The 27,725-nt window shown below is 37.4% G+C and overlaps 1 protein-coding gene across 10 annotated transcripts in view; it reads right to left on the minus strand.

Moving 5' to 3' along the window:
* Positions 1-27,725, minus strand: part of EYA4 (EYA transcriptional coactivator and phosphatase 4) — a 153,281-nt gene that overhangs the window by 90,799 nt on the left and 34,757 nt on the right. For 2 of the 10 annotated variants that reach the window (XM_051614662.1, XM_051614661.1), the window contains exon 1: positions 323-451. The exons of the other annotated variants lie outside the window; for them this stretch is intronic. The gene's annotated coding sequence lies outside the window, so the exon portion shown is untranslated. Of the gene's footprint in view, positions 1-322; positions 452-27,725 lie in introns of those variants that run through there. 10 annotated transcript variants of the gene reach the window in all.

Here is a 27,725-nt window from a genome sequence, read left to right on the forward strand (position 1 = left end):
ATTTGACAAAACGTGACATTCGCAGCCTATTACAGAGTGACACACTTCATTTCTTACAGCACTTAACAAGTAACCTCCTGTGGCAATAAAAAGCTTCTCCTGAAATAGTTTGACAGATTCAGTCCTGTAACCTACCTAAAATCCTGTACTCTAGGGCCACTGTGAACAAATACACTCTTCCAAGAACAAGTTTAAAACTGCTACTACAGAAATAAGTCTCTTTGTCAGAACAGAATCTGACTGTGTGATTAACACATTTTCTGGTTTATCACTAACCAACATTTGCATCAATACTGCAAATTAAAATCCTTCATAACCTTACCTCAGCTGTCTCTGAAGAACAGAAACAAATTCCCCAAATGTGCAAAGTCAGTTTCCACGACAAAAAAAAAATTAAAAAATAATAATAAAAAAAATCTGTTACGTTTCACACTAATAAACTTCCACTGTACAGTAGCTGAGGTGTGCAGATGGATTTTCAGGACAAAAAAAAACCTCCAGCACCAGTCAGCTAGGATTTTTTTAAACTCAGAAATACTGAAAACACTTTGTTCTTCCTTGAAGTGTCACACCGAGCCTAGCACAGTCTGGTTACTTGAGTTAACTAAGGGGAGATCTGGATAGTAAACAAGGTTGGCTCTGTCCAATGGCTTTCCACACCCTTCTGTTTATAGTAAGATGACTTGCATTCAGAGGTCACCCCATCAACAGCTCCTGTCTTTCAGTGGGTATCTAATGCGCTGCATTTATCCCAAGGCTCTTTTAATGAAACCACCTTCCTGGTCCCTGCTCGCCTGCTGTCGCTATGACACATCTGCTCCTTATTGTGCAAAGTCCTAGTAAGTGTTAAAATACACAGAAAAGATGTACCTGGACATATATTGTGCAAGCAACATGGATTTTTATGGACATGAACCTTGCCTGTGAATATTGACAAAATAAAGACTTTTTAAAAGATCAAAGAAAGAATTTTGCCAGCAACTTTCACCTTGGGAATAAAAGAAATTCAGGAGGAAGGAAGATGGATGCCATTGTTTGATCTGGACTTTAAAACTTTTACAAATATTCCCCCAAAGGATAATGCATATGCCTGTGCCAGATAATATTTACTCGAATATGTTAACATGCTGGAAACAAGAGATGAGGAGTGTCCTCGAGCTCTGCTGCAAAATGACACAGAGCCAAGAAAAACAAGGGTCAAGTGCCAGGACCCCAATGCAAACATCAAGTCAATTCAGGGCTGAAAGAATACATGGAATTGATGGCTGTTACAAAACCCAGTAAACACAGAGTAGCTTAAAGACTCCTAGCTCTCTCATTTTTTTATGCATACAACATGCTACTGGTTACAAGGGGTTTATGAACCTACTGGCAATTATTTTCTTCACACAGCATTGCAAACCAAAAGGACAAAGCCCAATCTTACTTCTGCTTACTCTACTGGAAATTACTCATCACAAAAAGACATCTCTAAATTAACCATACCTTAAAATGAGAACAAGAACATAGTGTTTAGCCTTTTTCTTCCCAAGCCCAAAATCTCATTAAAAAAAGAATCAATAATAGCTTCTAAATTTCTACCAATACTTTTTCCCAACTTCTTATCTATTGGGCAACACTGGAAAGTTTGGACTTGTTTCATGTAGAGACAGGCAACTGAAGATGGCACTCTCTCCCCACACAAACACCAACTTGACTGCTGCTCAGAAATGCTCTCTGAGTGAAAGTTACACCTGCGGCACATTTTCGGAACCAGTTTTTTGTCACCACTACAGCATAGAAATGACAGATAGCAACTTGGCTCTCTTAAAGATAATAAAACATGATTGATGAACTGGGCTAGAAAGCCATGTCAGTTCAGATTAGGATATTTGTGCCATCATTTGACAGGTCCCACACTTTATTATTAGAACGGACTGTCAGGACTGTAAGGGCCACTAATAAATACATTCACCCAGATTCCCCAATGCCTTTTTTTGTACTTGGACCTATTTAGGGAGCCTAAGTACAAAAGTTTGTTGTTGTTTTTGGGTTTTTTTTGGTTTTTTTCATATGAAATCTCACTTCACTTTTATAATATAACTGTGCTTAGGAATACAAGATACTTCCTTAAACAGGTGCCTGTCAGCTGCTATTATCTCATGCACTGAAATCCAAGTAATCCTCATACTACTGCATTATATGGCATAATAAAGGCCCACCTCTTTGACAATGAAAACCCACTGGAGCAGATATAAAGCACTGGGCAGAGCATAATCAGCCTTCAGATGTTGTTTTTAACATTACCATTGGGCATATCCTCATTTTGACTGCTGAAACAACTAATACATCAGATGTGGAAGCTTGCTAATGCACGACTGCTTGCAAGCAATTGATTTTTTCACCACCAAAAAATAAAAGGGAAACAAAGGAAAAAACTATCACGGAAAATGCTGCCAAGGGAAGACTGAAAGCCACAGGACATAAATGAACAGTGAGCTCTAAGGCTCAAATACTTAGATACCACTCAATGAGCTGCAGAGAGTTTTTGCAGTAGCAGATGAGGAACAAAAATTGTCTCTTCTTCTACCCAGGCATCAGGCTGAGGAAAACCAACCTGGTTTTAGACTCCACAAGCAGTTAAGAAGCACATCATCACCCCTCTTTGCACACCTCCGTCCATAGGAGGTCCTCTCTCAGTAGAACCAGAGCAGACTTGTTTGCCACCTCCTGCCACCACTTCACCTCTGCCCTCTCATCTTCTGCCATGGAATAACACTGCTTCCAAGAACGCAAGGACCAAAGAAACAACCTTCTTCCTTTTCCCAGTAAAGCAAGATGGTTTTATATACTCTCAGGCCTGGATACCTGGAGGCAAAATACAGTCCCATACACTTTTAAAATAGTGCTGATAAAACAAACAAAAAAAATCAATGGCATAATTCTGTGCACCCAGTGGTAGCACCAAGAGATGATCAGAGAAAATTATTACATCTACAGCACAAGCTCCTTTCTTAGGCTGACAGGGGAAACCACTGTCCCAGCATCCCTGTCACCAATGAACGGCTCTGTCTACAGACTGATTACCAAGAAAGGGATGTTTTCTGTGCACACATACATCAGAAGTTTCTTCATGTCCTTGTTTTATACCACCATCCTAAGGACAGAAATGCGACAGAAAGGAAAGTAGCTGGCATTAGCCAATAAAAATTGTACTTATCTGAGAAAATAGGAAAGCATGAAATGTTAAGCTTTGGTTGCAATTAGTTCTGCAACCAAAAGTGTATGGTTAGGGCCGTAACAGTGAAAATTACTTCACATAGTGTTTTCTCTGGTCTACAATTTGCTTTATATATAGTTTTTCACTGTTTACCTGCAATACAGAGAATACCAAACAAAAAAAATAACCTTACCAGCATGCCTTTACATTTTAAGTAATGCCACAAACTAACAAACTATGCAGGACCACATAAGCGTCAGTTGCTGTTATATCCACAGCTCTGTAAGCTAATAATAATAGCAGTGGAGTTATGAAAGATTCCTCTACCTTTTTTATTTTATTTTTTTTTTCCCTCTAGGTGGAGAAACTGGAGAGGAGGAAAATGGTCTACTCATACAAACAGTAATCTCTTTAAGATACTAAGAGGAGCATATGCTTCCCTTGAATGCATTTTCATGGTTGTTATTTTTTTACTATTCCTTCAGATTTCATCATACGACAAAGTATTTCTCAAAGTACATTAGAGGGAAGAACACACAGTAGCAGCACATTTTGTTGCTGTCAAGCAACCTTGTTTAACACATTGTGAGAGCCACCACAACCACCCCACATTTTGAGTCAGTATGTTTTTCAAGCAACACAGTGATAAAAATGACCAAAAAATCGAATTTAAGAAGGAGAAACACTTTCTGAGAAAGGGCTGCCTGAGAGATTTTGGGCTGGTCCATAGTTTCACAACTGGAGATCAAATTCAATGCCAAATAAACATTTTAGTGGACTCTGATATTGCATTCAAAGAGTGTGCTTTGATAAACAGGACCGTGCCAGCCCCTGACTCTCCTGCCTCGGGGCCTCTCAGCGTTTCTCTGGCTGGCTGACTGGCTCTGGCAGGTCATGGCCGGCCCTGGGGGCGTCAACCTTTATCCATACAATGGATAATGGTATAGTTGGATAATGGTATAGATAATGGTTGGCCTCCAGCCAACCCAGCTTTGTCAAAATCTAACTCGCTCCACTGCTTTTACCTTTTTTGGGTTAGTTTGCCTTTTTAGCTACAAAACTTTCAGAAAGAATAAATTCCCAGATCTGAACTGCTATGCCTTGTCAAGAAATTTAAATTGAATTGAAATTTATGACCCCCTCTAACATGGCTTTGTTGCCCAGTGGCTTTTGTTTTGTTTTCTCTGAGCTGTACCTGTGGCAATCTATTAGATATTGTGGGAAGAAAAACTATCCTTTGAATTTCATGTCATGAGTCCTCCTGCCTGCTCCATGGCTTGTCTGTAAAATCAAGGGAGTGAGACAAATAAAATCATTACTACTATAATACATCTATTGAGACGCAATACCATATTTATTAAAGCTCTTCAGCCACCACTACAGTTCTGCCTGGGCACTCACCAGCCTACAGCTCCACAGAGCAAATTCTGTGGTGCCATCACAGTACCTGTCTTCTTCCCTCTCCTCTCCTCACTCCCCTTAGACTTGCAGGGTCTTGGATACAGAAATCAGCAACAACAAAATAAGAGATGACAGTTGGATTTCAGGACATGCATTTTTTGCATTATTGAAACTGCTACTAGAAATAAAAAAAAAAAAAAGAGTCTCAAAAAATAATAATTAAAAAAAAAGATGGAAGCTAGCTAAGTTCTGAGTTCCCAGAAAAAAACAGACATCTGAGTATATCAGATTTTCAAACAGTGATATGGAAAAGTTTACAAACATAAATAAGAATTCTACATTGTAAGCATAAATCTGTATCAGCTACAAAGTACACATACTTACAAATCATATTCCTGAAAGAGCTTTAAAACATCACTTTAAAAAATAAAGTTTTGAGGTCTTAATTTGTCTCATGTTTTCTCAGCACTTGCATTTTTTAATTTATTTCTGCAGTCTTAGATGTAACTCTGTAAAATGCAAGTATACATTTTCATGCCTTTAACTTGAAATATTAATGCCATAAACACAATACAATTGTAATAACTGGCAACACGGTATTTCTCCCTCAACACCTCCATCTCAATTTCTTCCACCACTTTCAATTATTTTTTTTTTCCAAAATGTGCTCATTTACATCTCATTTCTACCTGCCATTTTAAGTGTCTTTGATGTTAATTCTGATTTAAAACAAAAAATAAATTAAATCCTGACTTTTTCAGGTACAAACTTTATAAAATTAGTTTTCATATAATTTCTCCTTGGGGGACATTCTCATGTAGCACCATATCTTTCAAAGACATTAAAAATAAATACATTATAAAAGTATTAATTCAAGACCCCACAAGTATTATGTGGGTTTATTACCTCATTTTCTAGGGCTCTAATCAAGATGAGCCATGTGTCAGTGATCAACTATGGGCACAAATATGATCTCAACACTGAAAGCTTAAAATCCAGTTTTTCTTGTGGCTCTAGAGAGCCAACTCTAGTATAATCTTCCAAGTTTATTTTATGACCAAAAAAAGGTTTATTTAAGTAAGTACAGGAGAGACTTACAGTTATGTGAAAGTTGGGAAGGAGTTTAAATTTTTGAAACAGACTTTGAAAGCTGCAAGGGAAAAAAGAGCTTGAGATTTTTGGAGTTTTTGACTTGAACTTCTGATCAGTGGGCCATATTTTCAATCATTTTAACTATTATGCATTCAAAGACACTCAGTAAGAGCATCTGAGGATCTGCCTGCTCCTAGCCAAGCCCTCTGCTCTCAGTAACATCCATGCTGAGTAAACAAAACATTGTCCATTTATCTCTCTCATTTTCTCAGATGGGTAATGACACTTCACTGCTTGCAGTGAGCACTTCTTTTGGCTTTTGCTCTGCTTGGGTGACAGGACCAGCTCTCCTAACTCTCCCCTCTCCCTAACTGCACACATGGAAACTCAATTGTAAGACACTCAGGAATGATGATTTAAAGAATGGCACGATCAATTTTTTCATATGAAACAAGGCTCTATCCTTACTTTAACTTACTGTTTATCCTGCAAGCTGACTGGCAGCTCCATAATTACCACAGACCTCGTCACCAGAAAGCAAGAGCAATATCAAGCTCCAGACAAGCAAAGCAGGGATTCCGGAGCTGTGGTATGCAAACCACTTCAAGGGGATACTTTTGTGCTGGGGCAGGCAAAAGCAGGAGCAACAGCAACAGTTCCTGACCTCTGTGGGCACAGTGCTAGGACTCCCACTGTTTATTTGTGCCTGGAGCAATGCCTGGCAGGGCAGGGGAAGTGCTTTCTGCATGAAGGAAAAGAGGGTGTTTGGGTTCTGACTTGGGAGACATGGGAATTAAGGAATGGCTGACTCACCCTGAAAAAGATTATCTATATATAACCCTTTTCTAGCAAATAACCTCTTTTTGGCTATCACTTTAAAGGATTAACAAAAGCAGCAGTTTAACTGAGGTCACCTCCCTTACTCAGACTGGTATGTAAGTACATAAGAAAAATTCCATTGCCCTTTTTAAAAAATAAAATCTTCCAATGCAACCTGATACATTTTTTTATATATGCATTAAAAATAAACTGGCAGAAATAAGAAATCATAAAAGAAAAAAGAAATTACAAAATCTGTAATTTTGTAATTGACTGTAAGGCGGGTCCCTTAACAAATTTAAATTGAAAGCTGGTTGTGGCTGAAAGAAGCTTATCTTTCATAAATTTAGGGAAGCCAGCCACTTCATATAGAAATGCTTTGCAGTGTATGAAAATAGTGAAAGAGAGCCTTAAGTAAAAATTATTGGCATAAATGAGTTACATAGGATATGGTTACAGTGAAAATTCTTGGGCTACTCCAGGTCTGGTTATGGACATCGCAGGGAGATACCTAGCTTACCTGAGCCAGTTAACTTGGTCTTTATTGGAAACAGCCATGAAACACTCACTTTAAAATGTCCTTTACAAATTTGGACAAAATATAAATTTATATATTACTTATTTTTAGTACAAAGTTTTTATAGCTCTTTCTGTATTTAAGCTTAAAATCATGGATGTATTATTAAAGAACCCATACTCTGAAAGTACTGTTGAGCCATGCTAACTATTCATCTCAATCTTTCAATCTAAAGCAACTAACAGCTAGTTAACAACAGACCTCAGGTATCACACCAAAATTAACATCATTTTAGCCAACTTTCCCCCAAAGTTACAGATAACTCTGTTAGGAAGTCAGTATTGAGAATTTTTTAGGCATGTATCTGTTCCTAAAACTATGCCTTGGAAACATAATTTATTATTAAATTTCTTATATGCTTTCTTGATTTGGGTGAGTTCTCTGTTCTTTTTCCATAATGCTTGCAAAAAGTTTGTACCAAACATGGTGCTGATATATTTGATCCTTTGAATGTGTATGTTCTTCTACTCATCAAAGGAGGACTTACACAGAAGTTTCCATTTTTTTTCTTTGTTTGTGTTGGCAGCTTTACCAGTGGGAATTACAAAGAATTTCACAGCCTGGCAAAGGGAGGAAGTGACATCTCTGTATCCCCAAATTATCCAGCTTTCAGCAGCTTGCTCCTTTTTCTGCTGTGCTACACTATCGGCTTTTGTTACTTCTTTTTCTCCAGTGACAACTCACTGCTCAACGAAAATAAAATCCTTCCTCTTTGCAATTTTATTGAATCCAACCTTTGCATGAAGCTATTGCATCCTGAAGCTGAAGTTAAGTTTTTAGTCCCCTGCAAGACAGAAAAATGTAGGGGGATATTCTGCTCTCTAGAAGTGTTCGCTGATTTTGTGTGGAATGCACTGCAATAATCAAAAGCAGAATGTGGGGTTTTGGCTTCCGCAGATAGTTTTGCCAAAATATATTTGTATTAAACTGAGCAGTTACTAAACTCCACAAGCTTTTTAAATTTGTAGAACACCTTAAAATTCTACATCGCTTCATACGCAAGAATCCTTTGGTGTTTTTCAAACATGCAGATTTAAAATTGGAAATAGAATGGTATTGATGTCAACTTATGACAGTGCTCTCCTATACTGCAGTGTCAATATTCAGCTACCCATAACACAGCATCAAAATTTGGCCCTTGCTGTATATTTTTACCTGGTATTTCTACATATATAGAAAATTTTATTTCACTGCACTTGGTTTTCTTCTCATCACCCTTGCCATTCTGCTGGAGTCAATAGGGTGGTGCTGTTGTAAGGGAGAGCAAAATTTGGATCAGGATACAGATTTCAACACCACTCTACTAAAAATATACTGTTTCAGAGGTTTTACCACAACTTCAAAGGTGGATCATCTTACCAAGTGACTAGTGCTGGAGAGCAAACATTCTCCATCATCATAACCAATTTCTCACCATTAGCACAAGCTTTTTGGAAGAATTTTTTGAGTTAAATCATGATCTCTGTTTCCGAACACAAGTACAGAAATGCAGGTAAGTTGCTTTTACATGCTATTTAAATTAAGAAGAATAAAATTAGATTATAAAGAATAAAATATTACAAATCATAGTATTTCATAACATGATTCAGAAGCTTTATTAAAAACAGCTTTCTCTCATGACACATTGGTTATAAAATGATGCAAAACTGATAAGAAAAAATCAGTAATTTTAGAAGCCTACAGTGAGGTGTTTGTTTTGTTTTGTTTTATTTTCCTTGCATACCTACAAATTTATATTCCTGAAACAGATGTCTAAAAATTTACATTGTGGCCTAAGTAGGGAGCTTTGTATTCTGCTGCTCCAAGAAGGCTTTTATAATTTACAGTAACTAAACAGTACCTTTTAAAGACTGAGAATAAAATGTAGAAGGTTCAGTGCTTTTTTCGTGAAGAAAGAAATTAACTGAAATACACACAAAATTAAAGAACCTGGTAACTTTTGCAGGTGAACAAATTTTCTGTCTGAACTGGGAACCAAGCAACAAACCCTAATAGAACACAGACAAAAACATTAATGGTATTTCCTTGTAGTAAGCCAAAGTGATTTTTCTCAGCTTTGAAGGTAATGTAGCAATTCCGGTCACTGGCCCCACAAAAGAAGTAGAGATAAACTTTTTTGTTCTCTCTCAGAGAGACACAACTGTATTTTGGTAATTTTTAGAACACAAAGTGTTTTGGAGACACACATTTAAGTAAGATATTTCTTTCAAAATACTGGTTTCTATGCCAACATGAATATTGAACACAACATATTAAAAAGCATATGCACAAGTGAATTCTTTCACTGGCTGTATCAAGAATATTTACAGTGTGGCACGTGCAAATCACCTCATGAATGGAACCTGAACTGAAATACTTTTGTTAAGTTTCTGCCAGGTATTTCAGGTCCTTTCTCTTTTCCAGATTGATAATGCTTGCTGTTTTCTATGAAAAAGACATCACCCTGTAATTTGTGCAATTAGAAGAGAGACATATGCCTCACACGTATTTCTAGAGATCTACAAACACTTTGAGACATTACTATAAAAGTTCTATAGTTCATGAAAATACTGCTCTAGAGATTTAAAAAAATTCAAGCACAAATATAGTCATTCAAATTGAATCAATTATGTGTATTTTAGTTTCAGCAAGAGTTGAAGGGAATGTCAGAAAACACAAAGGAATATTTTAAGTACCTTGAGTTGCACGGTGGAGAGAGGAAATATGCAAGTTGGTAACTAAAATATCTAGTTAAAATAAATATGACTATTTCACTACAAGAAAAATGGTATCATATATTCAGAGTGCATGGCATTACTGAATGGCAAAGACATGTATGCAATGCTTCTGCTGATTTGGCCCCAAAGCAATCACATCTGGACAGAGGCAGGGCCTAACCAACTTGTACACTGTTACTATACGCAACTGTAGTTCTGTCTTCTAGCTCTGCCGTGAGCACCTGAGCACTGTGTTAAAGGCACGGAGGGATAAAAGGAAGTTTCAAACCATCCCCCTAGTGGATTTAAAAGATAAAGGAATGCCTGCCAGCGCCTGTGCCTGTGCTGCAGGGCAGGGTAGAAAGAAAGGGAGTCACTACTCAAATCCTTCCTGCAAGAGCTCCTGCTTGAGAAGAGAGCAAGGGCAACTGGCAGTGGAAAAAGGAACGGTATTGGGTTTTTTTCCCCAGTGAGTGCTGCACTTCTGAGCTGGCTGAGAGCTCAGTTTAGGAAACATCAACCTTTGTATCTCTGCCTTCAGTTTCTGTTAAGAATCAGATTACCAGATTAGATTTTTTGGTTTATATGGGATACAATGACATATTTATGAAAGCAGACATTACTGATGGTGTGAAAAGTAGATGCTAGCATGCCCAAACTGTCCAGTGAAGTTATGGAACAACCTGCCAGGACAGGGAGTTCAGTCTTACTCCTATACTCATATTTATAACTGACCAAAGCAAAACTACTCGATATTTGTGGATCATCTTATTGTTCATGAAATAATTTCAGTCATAGAAAACCTAATCTCTTAGCCTCCATGTTCTCTAGGGTCAGCAAATTCCAAATCTTTATTATGTGTTCATAGAAAAGTAATCCTTTTTTTAGCTTGAAATAGATTTCAATTTCTCTTACTACTCCCTAAATTGCAGCAGTTGATTTACAGTCGCTATCGTAGTCATTATTGCATATGCGTTACTGCACACATCTGTCAACTATATTTGTTGCAGTCCATAAAGAAGGCTTGGATTTTATAATGTCTTTATTCATTTCCATTTCCCATATCCCATTCTGCAGTTTTACCCAATCCATAGCAGATTGAGCAAACAGAACTGAACACAGCATGGAATTCCCTGTCTCCCTCTGTGCTTTCCTGGAGCAGCACAGAAAGATTGGGATAGACTCAGAACTGACCACCGGGTAACCTTAACATAGATTTTATGTGAGGCCATTTCTGCTGTCCCTGTGGAGTACCAAAGCTGCTTACCTACCTAAGCAATACCAGGGAAGGAGGGGGGCAGGGCAGAGGGGTCTACCCACATTTTAGGGAACTATGGTACAAGTCTACTCCACCATTCTTTCTGAATAGTTAATAATAAAGATGAACAGTCCACTTCAAAGGCCAGTTCAACCCTTGAGACTCTTCCAGCACACAACTCCGCAAACCAAGACCCGATTCACAGCTGCAGAAGCTACGTCTGCTCATCAGCTGCCTTCTAGCTTGGGCTCCTCAATGAGGAGTTGCAATCAGGTGGGATGAACCTGAATTTGGGTTCATTGAACACCTACATGAATTTAAATGCCTGAAGCAGTGGTGTGAGTTTTCCTTCTTTCATATTTAAACAAAGAAATTTGTAGTATAATCAAAAGTTTTGCTGCAGTTAAAAAGAAACACAACATGGGGAACCTTGAGGCTGATACTTCAGTGTTGAGTAAAACAAAATCTAAACTTCTGGTTTCTATAATAAGATTTACCATATAGACAAGAAGGGAGGGATGACCACAGATTACTAGGTTAGCTTTGCAACCTCAGAGGGACACATTGTCTCAGAGTTGGTTATTGAGAAGGGAACACAAATAGGACCTGGAGGTGCACCAAGTGTAAACTAAGCAGCTCAAATTGAAAATCTGGGTGGGCAAGTAGCTTGAAAAAGCTACTATCTCAACAAAATGTAGGAAATCAAATACATAAAAAAAGAGCTGACAGAATGCTTCAGAAGAAGATGTGTGAATGAACAATTACCCTGAGCATCTGGAAAACACTGATGTCTTCCGTTTGACACTATGTGAAAAGATCATATAGTTTCCTGCTGCATGAAATGAACACTATCTTGCTTTTATTAAATCTTCATCACATGAAGATGATTATTTCAGGAGGCCTTAAAAGTGAAGACAGAAGATGGACTATTATTTATTTTTCATAATGTCTGTATTTTTATGGTAAAATACTACAGAGATTCTTGGATTTCTGGGGTTCAAGAAATCCACTGAGGAATTGTTTTGCAAACTTAATGTAGTATAAAATAAACAGAAGTAATTTTCTGAAGGTCAGATAGCTAATTCAATTCAAAGGGAATTAAAAATGAGAATAAACGTAAACAGGAGCTGTGATAATTGTACAAAGGCAGAAAAGAGAAATTACAAGATTTTTAGAATTTACTCAGGAATTGGGTACTAAATCAAGCAAATTTTTGAAAATTCAGTTTCAAAGACAGAGTTTTTGTAGCGCCTTGTTGCAGAATGGCTTGAGCAGCAGGGCCATGGGCCCCTGCTATCTCCTCGAGAGGCCTTGAGAGTGTGGCACAAACAGCAGCTGTACAAGCAATCTCTTTTCTTAGCCTAACACAAGTATAAACAATCTCTGTTAGCTTAAACTAACTCAAGGACAAGGTAGAGAAGTAGAATGATAGAAAACAAGGAAGAACCCTGGAACTCAGATGTGTGTTATTATCCAGTAAAATCACTGCAAGTAGTTGCCGTCCAGTGAAATCACTACAAGTAGTTACTATCCAATGAATTCACTATGCGTGGTTACTATCCAATGAATTCACTACATGTAGGTTTGGAAAAGGGTATAAAAGTAACACTGTGTATTCAATAAATCGAAGCTTGCTTTATCAATCACATTGATTCTGGGCTGCTTGCTTCCCTCGCCGCCGGCAGCGCCTGATTACCCTAATTAGATTAAATAGAAGGACATAAAATTAACTTCATCTACATGAAAGAACTGGCAATAGACTTTAGGAAGAAATTCTTTAGTATGAGAGTGGTGAGACACTGAAACAGGTTGCCCAGGGGAATTGTGGATGTCCCCTCCCTGGAGGTGTTCAAGGCCAGGTTGGATGGGGCTCTGAGCAACCTGATCTAGTGGGAAGTGTCCCTGCCCATGCAGGGGGTTGGATCTTGATCTTCAAGGTCCTTTCTAAACCAAATCATTCTGTGATTCTATGATAATAAAAACTGTTACTTAACAAATCAAAGATCAAATATATTGATAGTATCAATAAAATTCACTAATTGTGACATGTAACCCATTACCCAGAAGCATATTTCAGATTGTGTTTCGGTGTTGTACAAGTTTTGAAAGTTACTGAGTTATGAAGAGCTGATTCATGAGCTGATTCATGTGATTCAGTGTCCCTTCAACTTTTAATTTGGTGGGCAGAAAGTCTATCCAGGTAAGACTGAAAATTCAGGAAGGAGGAAAGGAGGCCTGATATTACCCATGTAAACTATCCAAAGGTGGGGTGAATACAGCTATTTTGCTACAGAGACAGCCAGTTTCTTTGACATGCTACTGTACTATCTATGAAGAGTAGCACAAATAATTAAACATTCCAAAAGAATTGCATCTATCATATGGAAAACTGTCAGAGATGCCACATTTTAAAGGATATGTATTTTCTACTATTTAAATAGTTTTTATTCATTGTGTGTTTAAAACTCAAGTAACTTTAAAGCATTTTAAATGGTAATTTGTATTCTACACTAACACCAACACTTTCTGGAGTTATTGAGTGAACAAGATTTTTTTTAAATAGCCTTACTGAGTCATTATGAAATGTATAACAAGTACTTCTATTTTAATCTCAGACATATATAGAAAGAAAAACTCAAGATTAAAAAGTAAACTACAGAATCATAATGTGCCAAATATATAATTGTTTTATAACATATAATGGATAAAATGTTGTCAATTATATGATTTTCAGACAAATATTTTGTTTTCACCTGCACAGAAATGAGTTTTCCTAGACACTTTTTCAGTCTTCATATCATGGAAAATAAAGTTTTTCCACCTCTAACGTAAAGGAAGTCAATTAAGACATGCAAATTAGGAATTTTCTCTTTTCCAATGCACATAACAAATAACACAACAGAATCTGAGCTTTGCTAGTTACACTAACTTTTGAAAGTTTCTGGTGCATAGAACTTCAAAGGTGTCCAAACAAGAAGAAACCTAATTCTCAATTCAAATGCATTTTTTCAGTTTATTTCATTTGTAACATCTAAAAATCCTCCTGTGTATCTTTCAACACCTTTATGTACCCAGACAGCTGTGAAAATCTCTCCCAGTGTGATGACTTGTTCACTTAGTAACTGTGATCAAGAATTCTCTTGTACAACAAATTGTTTAGACTTGCATGAAAATATTTTTGTTATGTATTCTAACTATTTAAGGCTGATTTATTGCAATACAAGAGCTTAAGTGTTGTTTTTCTTCAGTTGGGTGGAATTCTGATTTGCATCCAAATTGCAGGTTGATCCAAATGTAAATTTCCGAAAAGTAACACGTGGTATCATTATCTTAACAAAATATAAACCAAGATTCAGAAACTAAGTATGCCCATAAAATTACTTTAAAAAATGATTTTTTCCCTTGTTTTTTCAGGTATCACCCAAGACAAGTCCACATTTCATAGTTATACTGTCAATGACAAGGTTTCTAAAGAAAAAGTAATTTTAAAATACTGATAAAAAGTGAGATAAAGAATTTTTTTTAACTTTTTTTTTTTTTTTCAGGTGAGTGGTTCAAATCATTGTTATAATTGCTGATTTAAATTCCTTTGATTTAAACAACCCTAAGAAGTAGAATGGCTTGAATCAATTATACGAAGTCTTATACAAGAGCAAGACAACTACTATTCTGAAGGCCTGATCTTTCACCACTGAAGTCACGAGCAGGTCTCAGAGGCAAAACCCAGGCTGCACATTTCTGCTTGATAGTTTGATTTTTTTGTCACTTGACTCTTGGTATGACAGAACAGGCCTGAAACAAGTGAATCTAGAATCCTAAAATAGGCAAATTTATATCCCCATTCATTCACAAATTGTAGATTACGTCTTTATATGTACTATCTTGGAAATATTTTTTTAAAAAAACCTATGTTTTAGCTTATAAAGGTGTTGCTGATACAGTGAATGGTCACGAGAGAGGCTAAACAGATAAAGCAACTAAAAGGAGCACACATTAATAAGTTAGTTGTCCACTCCTATAGTAACTTACACCTTTTAGCTCTCTGGTATGTAAATTAAAGTGACCGAAACCAATTTACATTCACATGTATGCATCAGAAAGTCGGTGGAAATCTAGATTGGCTGAATTTACAAATTCCAATTTCTTGGCAAGTTAGATATCTCACCTAAAAATCTCCTTATCCATTTATACATTAGGAAATGTGGACAAGCTGATTATGGAACAGACAAAGATCCAATGAGATCAAAAGCAGATCAGTATGCAAGGGTGATAAGCCTAATGAAAACATGGTTTCAAATGGCATATTTTAAACTCAGTGGGAGCCAACTGGGACTCTGGAACATGGAAAAAAGTATACAAGGACAAGTCCAAATGCACGGGGCTTATGTTCACCTAGAAACTGTGGGGAGTAGACACTTCTCAGCAGTTAATAAAAGGCTAAGTTAATGGCCTGGGGGTTGATTTGACTTTGAGCCAAGGCAATTAGTGAACTGCACAATATTATGGCTGTCCTGCCCAAGAGGACTACCAGAATGTTCTACAGAGCAGTGCTCTTCCAACTAGATCATATCCAACTGGCCAAGGTTTAATTTTGCAACTTAGCAATGATATTAAACATTTGCCCAGGTTTCAGTATGTGCTTTAAGAAAGAATGGAATGGAGTGTTAAATATATAGACTAGCCAGTATTACCATCAAATCTGTCATCTATCGAATGCGTCTGGGAGGAGCTGGACAAAAAAATAAAACCTTTAAAATAAATCCACAGATCACTGAAATCTTGTAATAATTCTCTCTGAAAGCTAGAAATGAATTGGATCAGCGGACAACTTTGCAAACACATACACACTGGGGTACGGGTGCACACCCACCCTCAAAAACAGATTTCCTAACATCTGCCAGGCCACCATGCCAGAAGTGAGTTCTCTCTTTCCTGACTGGATAGTTTTCGTTTTATGTGCAGCTGTTGAACAAAATATTCTCCATAGGCCTTGGATAATAAATCCTTTGAACACAACGAAGTGTGTGTGTGTGCATGTGTGAAATAGTGACTCTTCTCTGGATGTTTCCAGCCTGCATTATTAATACTTGACTGTTTGTTCCAAAGCCTACAGCAGTTACTTGGAAGACTTCTCTAAGCATCAGCACGCTTTGGATCAGCTCCTGGAGAACAAAGCCAATTTGAAGTTTGATTGCAACGCGGAGATGTCTGTAGGAACCCACCAAATGCAGTGTAATAAACCTGGCTGCTAACACAGTGTGGAACATGCTGCATTTCAACAGAACACAGTGACACAAAGGCTGACTGGCCAGCACTGGAGAGATTACAGCACAGAGTTCAGTGGCTCAAAACCAAGTGTAATGTGCTCCTCTAGTAAGGCACAAGGTATTATATTTGGAGGCATATGCTGATCCCAAACGCGTGCCCCCTGTGCTAGCAGAGGGAGTCACACTGCATTCCCAGCTTGTCTGATCCCCCTGCAGGCTGCTATTACACCATGCTCAAGAAGCTTCTCAGAAGTGATCCAGGTTAACATAAACTTTTTTACAGTCAGCAATTCATCTTGATTTTCTAACCAGACCTCCAGCAGCAAGAAGCTACTATGCTGATGCAGAAAAATGGATATTAATTTCTGTGAAGGACAGAAGAGGAAGAGCCAACACCTTTAGTTTTGATATTAGAGCCAACAACGACCATACTGCAGCAAATGGATGCTTGGCCTTTTACAAGTCTTTGCTCAAGAACATAAGATCTGTTCAAGATAACAAAAAAATGCACCGAGCCTAATATTCCATCTTCAGCAGATACTGCAAATGTGTGAGAATAGGGGAATGACATAGTTATACTTGACCAAACTACTCTCCAACCTGCAGCAACTGAGGGACATTAGCTGAGGAGTCAACTTCATCGGCTAATAGTGGGATAGTGGGATCTTTAAATGTTACCTTTTAAAGCTGTTATTAAAAAAAATAATGATAATAAAAAAATGCAACAAAAAACCCAAACAAACCAACCAACCAAACAAACAAATGTGGGGCTTTTTTTCCTTGATGTCACTCAGTCCCTTTTGACCATTTCATTCCTTGTTTCCTGTTTTATATATTTATCCATGTGAGGAGCTACCCTCTCCTCTCAAGCCTGCTGAATGTCCTCAAAAGTGTTCCATGCAGAATACTACAGCATGCCTCTGGAAATGTGTGAAGAGCTGAACAGCCAGATCTCTGTCTCTTGAAAGAATTCTAAAATAACAGCAGGGCATGCTAACCTTAACTGTCTTGCTTACCGTTGCATAAAAAAGGCATTTGGGAGGGCTAAGATCCTCACTGAATAAAAAGTTCATTTTTCATTATATATACCAAGCAGATACTATAGTCACATATACTGAGAAACTGGTAAAATTACATTAAATATCAAGTTTCAGATTTTATTTTTAATAAATAAATAAATAAATAACTAGAAAGGAAACATATCAAGAAAAGAACCTTAAGTCCAAGCCATGTTGGCTGCAGAAGAAGGAATTCCCTCAGCTTAAGACAGAGGAGTCTGTTCAGGTACTTACTCTTTCCCTCACCTAATGAGGCCCAGTGGTGTCCTTCTGGTTCATGGAGATAAAGGTAAAAAGGTTCACTGAAGGCTCACAGAGCATTTGTGACTGGTACCCATAAGGATAATTTCTCCTCTGCCAGCCATGCTTTCCAGATAAACATGTTATGGCCAAGCAACAAAAGTCCTTATAAACAGCTTTCATAATACAAACACTAATATAATCCATATAAGGATGGGAATTACAGCAGAACATGGGAGAAGCTGCACAAGTGTGAGCACATGTATGTATATAGACAGGTGTGCTGGCACAGAGTAGTAAAAAGCTTATGTACTTTGGGCCCAACCTCAAAAAATTATACCTACAGTACTTATCTCTAAAATACACCAATGCTAATTAACTACTATAGATTAAAACAAAATCAGAGTTTATTTCTGGAATCACAGCGGTTACTGGTCATAAAATGACTGAATCATATGAAATATTAAAACATCAGCAGTTACTCAGTAAGAGAAATGGGAGTAATACTGTCTTAAAGTTCAAAACAGAAACCAAACTCAACAAAACAGAGATTGTGACAGCACAAAAAACCCAACGCAGGCTCATGAAAAGCACTGCTCTTCTAAAGTAGGTCCTTTCTTAGAAACAGAGCAGACACAGCTTCCATTTATTATTTATGGTGCCTTGTGCCCATGTCAGCTCCTGATTAATAATTAAAATTAATCTCATTAAGGCAGATTTCATTACAGGATAATTTAATTAAATGATGAATTGGCTCCCAGATGTCACCATTTGTGCCATTTTTTAAAAGATGCTGATGATGACACGGATTTAAAAGTTTTTAGTCCTACCTTGAAAGGCTATGTTATTTAACAGGCACACAACTTGAAATACAGTTCAGATAATAAAGTGAGACAAGCACTTCCAAGTATAAAGACAGGTATATGTGTGTTTTAGTGCGGCAAGGAGGAAGGCAGGAGCTCTGAATTTGTTAATAAGAAATAACTTCAGTATTTGTGAGGATCCTTCATACCAGCAGTTTAAGCAACTTCTTCTTTGTGGCACAAAGCAGCTGAGACAGCTGCAAAAACAAAATAAAGTTCAGATAGGTTTACAGAAAATTATTTTGAATTTCCAAATTCAGTGTCTCAAGACTTAGAAGAACCAAAGGAGACAGATGAATGAAAAGAAGATAAGTCACTGGTAGGAGATGAAGCTGGCTGTACCACACTTCCCAATAGCTTTTTATAATGCTATGCCAGTTTCCTCTGGCTAGTTAACTAAAAAAAAACAGTGGAATATCAACTGCTAGTGAATCAGCACAATCAGAACAGCCCAGAAAGAAAGACCTAATGAGGGTGTTTCATAAGCCATAGAGCAAACAAAACAAAGAGCAGAGAGGATGCTAAGTAGTGACATAAAATACTGTGACAAAAAGGTTCAAAACAGGGGAAAGGCATTTTTTCTAGTACTTCTCGAGTATTCCATATCTCACAGTGACAGGTTACATTCCACAAAACCTCACAGACCTTTTTAAAAGACTTCAGTGTAAGAAAAAATGAAAAAAGTACGAGGCTGAATTCTAAGAGTGCACCAAGCCAATATGTATATTTCTAGGCTAATGGTGCTATTTTTAGGCAGCTACATTAGCCTAAGAGATGACCATCAGCCTGCTCTCCATCTGCTGCATATTATTGCTTTCCCAAAACGTAGCTTAGTCTACAAAAAAGCATCACATATGTTAAAGATCATGATTACCAAATGGCCCTTGATTGTATCAGACAGAGAGAAGTCATAGCCAAAGTCCCCACTTCAAGCAGTCCTCTGATCCCACCAGAGATTGCTCCAAGTAAAGATGCGAGTTCTCAATCAGTATGGAAAAGCTTTAGTACTCATACCTTTGATTAAAATAATACAAAACCACCCAGAATACTTTGAATGTTGAAGCTGCACCATCTTTAGAATAATAGAATTATTTTGGTTGGAAAAGACTTTAAAGATCTTTAAGTCCAACTGTTAACCTTGCCCTTCCAAGTCCCCCAGTAAACTGTGCCACTCAGCACCACAGCTACATGCCTTGAACATCCCTTCAGGGATGGTGATTCCACCACTTCCCTGGGCAGCCTTTTCCAGTGCCTGGCAACGCTTCTGGTGAATAAATTTTTCTTAATATCCAATCTAAACCTCCCTGGCACAACTTGATGCCACTTCCTCTTATTCTATAGCTTGCTACTTGGGAGAAGAGAGTCAGGGTGTCCCTGACCTATTCAAACCATCCAAACTCTGTCACAGGACTGCTGTTAACAAACTTCTCAGTGGAAGGGATATCATTGCTCCTGTTTTTGTTCAGTAACAAGCAAGGTATCCCTCACTTATGGGTGATAAATCATAGAATCATAGAATGATTTGGGTTGGAAGGGACATTAAAGATCATGGGCTTGTTTGTTAACCTGCTATGTGCCAGTGAGGTCAGTCATCCACCACTCTGCAGCTTGGCTTTTCAACTGTGAGCCTTTTGGCCCATTTAGGTGCTTAAGCAAGACTGATGTGTTTGTTTGTTTGTTTTTATGACTGGGACGTTGTTCTCCATTAAAAGAGTAAAGGGATGGCTTGCAATAGATATATACATATTTAAGTTCTCAGCCTGTCTGATATGCAGCAAGAAACTTAACAGAAGGAGTGCTCAATTCCCATGTCCCAGAGGAATGAAAAGACCCCACAGATGGACACACATACAGACATATCCCCAAAATGTTTTAACTCTTCAAGTCCCATGAAGTCATACAAGACTTTAGTGTTAGAAACTTAGTGCCAAGGACATTATGCAGAAGGGAGGTGGTAACTAGGCTGGAGTAGTACATATCAAAATCTAAAATGGCACTCCTCAAAATCCATGAAATGTCTTATACTGAAAGACTGACAACTCTTATCTCTTGCTTTATCTCCATGGAGCCTCATAAAATGGCACATCTTTGGTACTGTACTGCTCAAAAGGTGATGGGTTACAAAGAGGCTTATACAAACTGCAGAAAATATTTAACTGCTCCTTTTGCTTAAAAAATCAAAGAAAATTACATTACTGTGCAATTTAGGAAATTACTTATACATATATATAATGTTCTAATATGATATCTGTAAGAATTTTTAAAGCATTCATTATAATTTGTCTTTGAAGACTACAGAAATAAACACCTTTGTTCTGCAAATCTGTTCTAACACTTTCCTAACATCTACAAAATTAGTATATCAGTCCTTCAACACCTTTTGACTAGGCTGGCAGCAACAAACTACAACCTGAAATATGAAAGACAGTCACCGTTTACTCTTGTCAGTCCCATGGCTCCACAGCACATTGTAACCTCTTCTCCACCTGGAGCTACTTCTTAATTATCATAAAGCTTTGGCTTGGCTTAGATTAAGTAATTTAATAGCTCCTCATAGAAATATGTATTTTGCAATGAGTTTAGAACTACAATTCTATAATTTAGGTATCTGTGTGTGGAGATAGATAGATATATATATATACACACACACACACACAGACACTTTAAGAGATGATCCAACAGTACTTCCATGCATATAAGCCACAGGGTATTAGCAGCACATCTACAGAAATAAACTTACCTCCTTTCCCTAATATCCTACCTGCCCCTGGTCCTTCCCCTCTGCCAGACAGGGGAGAGGGCAGGAGGGAAAGGGGAACAGCCATTTCCTTCAATAGCTGCTTTGCTCTGCCTCCAAAAATGTGCAGATTATCTGAAAAATTATAAAGAGCTAACTGGTTTATATCCTTTTCAAGGGGTGTAGGCTATGTGGGTAAAAATGTACAATGTCAGGCTGTAATTCAAAATTTGAATATGATATAGAAGCTACATTCTTTCATTGCTTTTCTATCTTGACCTGAGATTTCTGAGGAAACTACAGCCCCTCTACGTAATATACTAAAAGTATAATCTTATTTTAATGCTATCGTGGAAAATTCACAGAAAGCAAGCTTCTGCACTTAAAATCCTTCCTCATGATAGCCATGGTCTTTGTAACCCATCACTCTTGGAGCAGTATAATACACACCTCCTTATCAAAATTAGAATTTTCTTGCTGAATAAACTACCCACAAAAAAAAAAAAAAAAAGGACAAAATGTCAGATATGTTCTTATTTTCTGGAATTCCATGGCTCTATTCCTCTGAAAAATATGAGAGGAAAAATATAGATCTTAACACTTCTTCTGGTTTCAATGCTTTTATTGACAGTTTTATTAGTATTATAGGAAAAAAAAATAAGATACCATTTTCCGGGATTTTCCCCACCATTTACCTGGTAGTTAAAGCTGCTGCTTAGTGTCTCCAGTTTCCCACTCTATCCACCTTTCCACATATCTGACCAGGCTGGGCTCAGCATCATGCATCCAGTCTGTTAACTAGCACAGACACCACTGTGTATTCCTCCTTTGCACCACTGCATGGTGCAGGCAGCCCCAATTCTTCAGTGAGGTAATCTTTCCCAACAAAACATAATTTCAAGGGGGGAAAAAAAAGGCAAAACAAAACTGACATTCTAGGTTCCTAGACAGCAAAAACAGACAGAAAAAAAAAAAAAAAATCCATTACAGAGAAGTTGCAAAAAAAAAAGAAAAAAAAGGATATATATAATATATGAAACACATAGATAAGTGTTTTTCTACATCTTATTGTTGCCTTTAACAGATTAAATGCTATTATTCCTTCTCTTTCTTAAAGAAGCCTTTAGCAAAGTTCTTTTGCACACACCAGGCCACACACCTGCTAAGTTTTCTCAGACACAGTAGGAAAAAGAAATTAAAAAGTGCTGTACAGTTAGATGCTCAGTGCTAGATCTTCTTATTTTCTTGAATAATTATGCAGTCTTCTCTCTGATGATTTAATACCATCACCTTACACTAAGCTGAGAAGACACTCTGAGCCATTATCATGGAGTTTTAAACACAGTGATGCTTATAATCCAACTTAGTAGGGGAAAATGCATTAATCCCATTGATTGAGCCTGCATACATCGATGGTGGATCTTGCCTACCATCTCTAGAACTGTGCACGGGTAGTTTAAGAGAGCAGCAACTACTAATTTAGTCAATACTAGTATTATTCTGTATCAAAATAGATGTACATCATTATCATAACTGTGTATCAGAATTATGCTCTGCTCACTAAACTTTGGCGGAGAAGGGCCCAAGTTGCTTTCTCCCACAAGTACCTCCCTTCAGTCTTGATTCTATCTGTACCTGTGTTTTTCTGGTGGGAAAGCCTTTTCTCCACCAAGAAATGTCTGCAACTTAAGATATGTAGAAAGTATGCAAAGACAGAAGAAGAAGATCTAGAGAGCCCACGGCCACCCTGCCTTTCAAAAGATAATTACAATTACTGCTGTCTCTGGCACAGAAACCATTTTGTACTCATAACAGAAAAATCCAAAGGAAGAGAGATGCCACATGTTAGTGGTTAAGTGCCCCGGCTTAGATGCCACACACAAGTGGTTTCTTGGCCCAGTCACATAAGGACAACAGTAGCCCTTGCTTAGTACTTCAGGTTACATTACCTGAATAAATTTACTTTGTTGCTTATTCCCTGCCCTTGCTCATTTGAGGCAAGAGAGCAATGTTCACCAGTGACATCAAACAGAAATGAGATTTACAGCTGTTTTCCACTAGTTTGCTGCCAGAACCATGAACTTGAAAGGACAGAGGTGGAAGGGGAAGAGCAAAAACACTGAAGCAGGAAGGGGAAGCATTTTCCTCTAATTTTGCCCTGTGCTGCCAAACGTCTGTCTACTTAGAAAAAAAAAAATTACTTATTTCACCTGTGTTAGGAGGTTTCCATCTACTAAGGACATTGATTGTAATTGCTTTTGATTGGCTTCCTGGGACTAATTTTATTTTACCCTGTTACGGGAACACCACCCAAAAAATAGACTGGCCTCTTACCAATCTAGCTTTAAATTGTTTTCCTGAAGTTTATTAATTCAGTAAATATGCAAAATTATTTCAGAGAAAATTTTATATTAATAGAATTGTACAAATTACCTCAATTCACTAGCAGCCAAGAAGATAATACATATTTACTAATTTTGATGTTTCATCATACAGACAAAACACAGCCCAGCATCCATTGGATACAAAATGAAAATAATTAATTTACATTTTGAGGTATTTTTCCCCAATATATACTTTTTCTTGCATCTATTGAATTATAAAACCAGCAGTTTCATCAACAGTCTTTTTTCTAGTTATTTAGCAATGTTCTACAAAGGATCAAAACACTTAATAATTCATGAAGAGTTGGAAGTATATTAGGGTGTCACTGATAATCCAAAACCTTAAAAAATAAGGATTAATATTTTTCTTTCAGAAGCTTTTAGTAAAACATGCACTGCCAAAAGCATGTGCCCCTTTGTGAACTTACAGAAGAGTAAGCCTGAAAAGTTAATTTAACAACCACTACAATACTTTGGGAAGTTTTTTTCCTAAAAAATGTGGTTTTCAGTCAGGCTCCTTCCAACAAACCCTTGCCAATTTTACAGGCATTAGGTGAATAGATAAGGCTTCCCATTTTTTGCTCAGCTGGGAACTTAGGCAAGGCTTCTCCATTACCACAGTCTGATTCTAAAGCTGCTTTAATTCTTAATGCATTAATCACTTGTGCTTACTAAATTATTTAAAATGTGCTCTGAACAACAAAGAAAAGAGAGATCTTCCTTTGCAGCTAACGAAGCAAAGGAAAGTTCTGGTTTCGCAGAACCTGAAGGGTTGAATGGGAAGCTGAGGAAAGATGACCTTGGAAGTTTTGCTTTATGCATTTTGCCTTGTTCTTCCACTTACAGAAGAGGGAAATAAAAAAGGGTGAAATAGCAGCAGCAGAACTGCCTTCTTGTTAGAAATCTCTTCCCAACAGGAAATTGTTATTTTTCCTGGTTCTGTTAGTTTCCAATATCTCAGGATAATCTTAATTTTCAGTACTTCTTGCACCTCAAGATGCAGGTTAAAAAAGCATTACAGCACCAGGTAATCTAAAGGCTGTATAGGGAATCTGCATCTTCTCTAGTTATCTCCTCATAAAAAGCTGTATAACAGGCAGCAGGTAGAAATATCCAGAAAAGGAAAGAATCCAAAGCCTGTCCTTTGGTACCAAGTGTACCCCAAAAACAGTGGGGACTAACAAGGGATAAATGGGGATCTGAGCAACCTGGTCTAGTGGGAGGTGTCCCTGCCCATGGCAGGCGGGTTGGATCTAGATGATCTTTAAGGTCCTTTCCAACCCAAACCATTCTATGATTCAATGATAAATGTAAATCAGAGCAGAAAGGGTCAGTGACCACACAGGGGTGGTATGCGGGCATGCAAGGTGGGACTGGTGACTGTGTCAACCCTTTGGACAATGTGTTTTCCGCAGGGCTGGAAAGCACTGTCTGAACACATACATTAACAGCTGATGGCTAGTGGAAGGATACACTCCACTCTACCTGCTATAAATGTTCTTTAAAGAGACAAAGCACCAAGATGGTAACATTCAACCAGCAAGTACTATCAGCCTTCAAAAGAACATCCCACATTATCACACAGATCACAGGGGTCTCAAAGTGGAGTTTTGGTCCCTCTCCTTTTTATATTAATCCCTTCTGCTCACAGGCTAAGTTTCACTCCTAAGATAATTGCTACAGCACAGTTTATGAAATACTAAGCATTCTTCCAGAAAAGAGAAAAAACAAGCCTACAATGCTAACCTGTGCCTGACTGAGGAATGCAACAGTTAAAAAGGCTGTTAACTATGCAACCAAGAGACAGTTTGGAAGACATGGTGCAATTATGAAATAAGCATAACCACAGAAGACCACATAATAGGTTTTAAAAACAAAAAAAAGTTACATTACTTTACCAAAATAAAAAGGGGTTTTTTTGCACTCATCTAAAGGTCTTTTTTGATATATCTATTTTGTAATAATTTATTACATTGCCAAGTATAAATAATATTTTGTGTTTCATGAATATAGAGACAAAGCTTCTTGATTCCTGTGTGATTTTTTCTGTTAAATACTCAACAGAGACCTCAAAGGAAACACTGGAACCTAGCAGAATTCTCAGAATTGACAAATACCATGCAAACTGCATAGTTTATGTTCTTTGAATAACTACCCAAAACTAGACATCAAACAAATCTTGAACCATATATGAATGTTATATATATACAACTACTTAGATTTGTGATTTTTGTGATTTTTGACTTTTTTTTTTCTTCTTAGTAGAAAGGCAACAACACTACATCAGCAATACATTATTACTACACATTATAGAAATTATCAAGGGTGAAATCAAATTTATTGCAGCTGTAACACTTCCAAAAGAGAACAGGAATTTGGATCTGTGCCAAAGAACACACTCCAGGCAACTGATCACATGATTCAAAATAACTAAATTAATTTTGTTGTAAAAATAAAAATTAAACCCCTCTAAATATCAAAACCAAAGAGTACAAAAGTGATGTCCAGACTGAGAAGGCTTGCTTATTTTTTTTTTTAAACAGGTGCCATGACACCTAGCTTTCTAACATGAAACACAAATACACTTTCTATTGATTACAACCTGTATTTATTCAAAACAAAGGGATCTAAGCAACGAATATCATTAATATGAAGCCTGATTCAGCTCACAGATAAATGCTTCTTATCAAATACTGAAATAATGTAGAGCAGTAGGAGACTTCCAGAAAGTAGGAATAGCAGAAAAAAAAACCCTAGTCTGTCTTCTAATATCCACCCCCAGAATGTCCCAGGTGGGAGATTACAGCCCACATGCCAGTTACTCTTAGGGGCCCCAATTCAGAAAAGCATACCTATTCAGGAAAGCACTTAATTAAGCACATGCTTATATGCTTTTCTGAATCAGGTCCATGGTACCATAGGAAATGGGTATAACAGACATAAAATATATGAGTAAAAGTAGCTGAGAACTTAGCCCCATAGCATAAGCTTTCATTTATGTACTCTTGTATTTTTAAGATATGATGCACTGCTTCAAACACAGCACAGCTAAGCACATTCAGCTATAAAATGCAGTATGGCCAAAAGAAGACCCAAGTATAAACATACCCCAGGACACAGGTGGTATCTCACATGCCTTGTCCATAGCAAAAAGTGCTGCAAAAGGTGTGGAGTCATCTTCTTCTGCATTATTTTATTTTCTAGCAGATAGGCAGCTTCAGGCATACTAGTATAATGAGAATAAATGGCAGGTGACCAAAGAGCTGCTCCTTGTAGTGGGCTGGACCTACTGATTCACACCTAGTTAAGAGTCAGCAAAAACAGGGAGCTGAGAAAGAAAGAAACGTGTATCTGTTTGTTAATCATGCATATGAAAGATAACTTCAAGGAGGCCTTTCTCTTTCTTTCACTACCTGCACTGGAAAGCAAAAAATTTCTATTTTCCCTTCCATTCAACAGTGTTGTCTACGAGAAATCCAAAGCTGAAAAAGAAGCCCACCAACAGGCAAGGCTGATGAGCAGCTGCTTGGAGCAAAACAGGAAGCTGAGTGAGGCCACAAATGGGCCAGATGGGTTAAGAACCATTGACAAAGTCTGAAAAATGCAGGTTTGATATGCTGTTATATCTGCACGTGATTATCAGCCAGAAGGAAAACCGTGCGGTCTGCACTGGAGAAAACTAAGTCAAATAATGGTAATCACGAGTATGTGTGGGAATACCAGACCCCTTATTTAGTTTCAAGTAACTGTTTTGCTAAAAAAAGTTACTTTTCTCATGTAGTTCACACTGATTTTCTGTCATGTCAAAATACTAAGCTAACTAAAAGTATATAATAGGAGAACCATTCAGAACATTATGCTGGGAGCCACAAAGTTCAAAAATATTATTTAGAATATCCCTCACTGCAAGGTAACTACAATTTTAATACAAGAAAATTATCTTAAAAGCTGCAGTTTTATTCCTTCATAATTTTTATTAACACTGGAAATCAGCAGAAACTTCAGTAAGTACTGGTCACACAAAACTTTTGATTTAACAAACCAGAAGCTACATGAGCTGTCACAACATTACTAATATATTTTGCAACAGCCAATCTGTCCAAATGCAGAGTTTTTGGTATAGATCAGTTATAG

This window comes from Apus apus, chromosome 3 (genome assembly GCF_020740795.1).
Source record: "Apus apus isolate bApuApu2 chromosome 3, bApuApu2.pri.cur, whole genome shotgun sequence".
NCBI lineage: Eukaryota > Metazoa > Chordata > Aves > Apodiformes > Apodidae > Apus > Apus apus.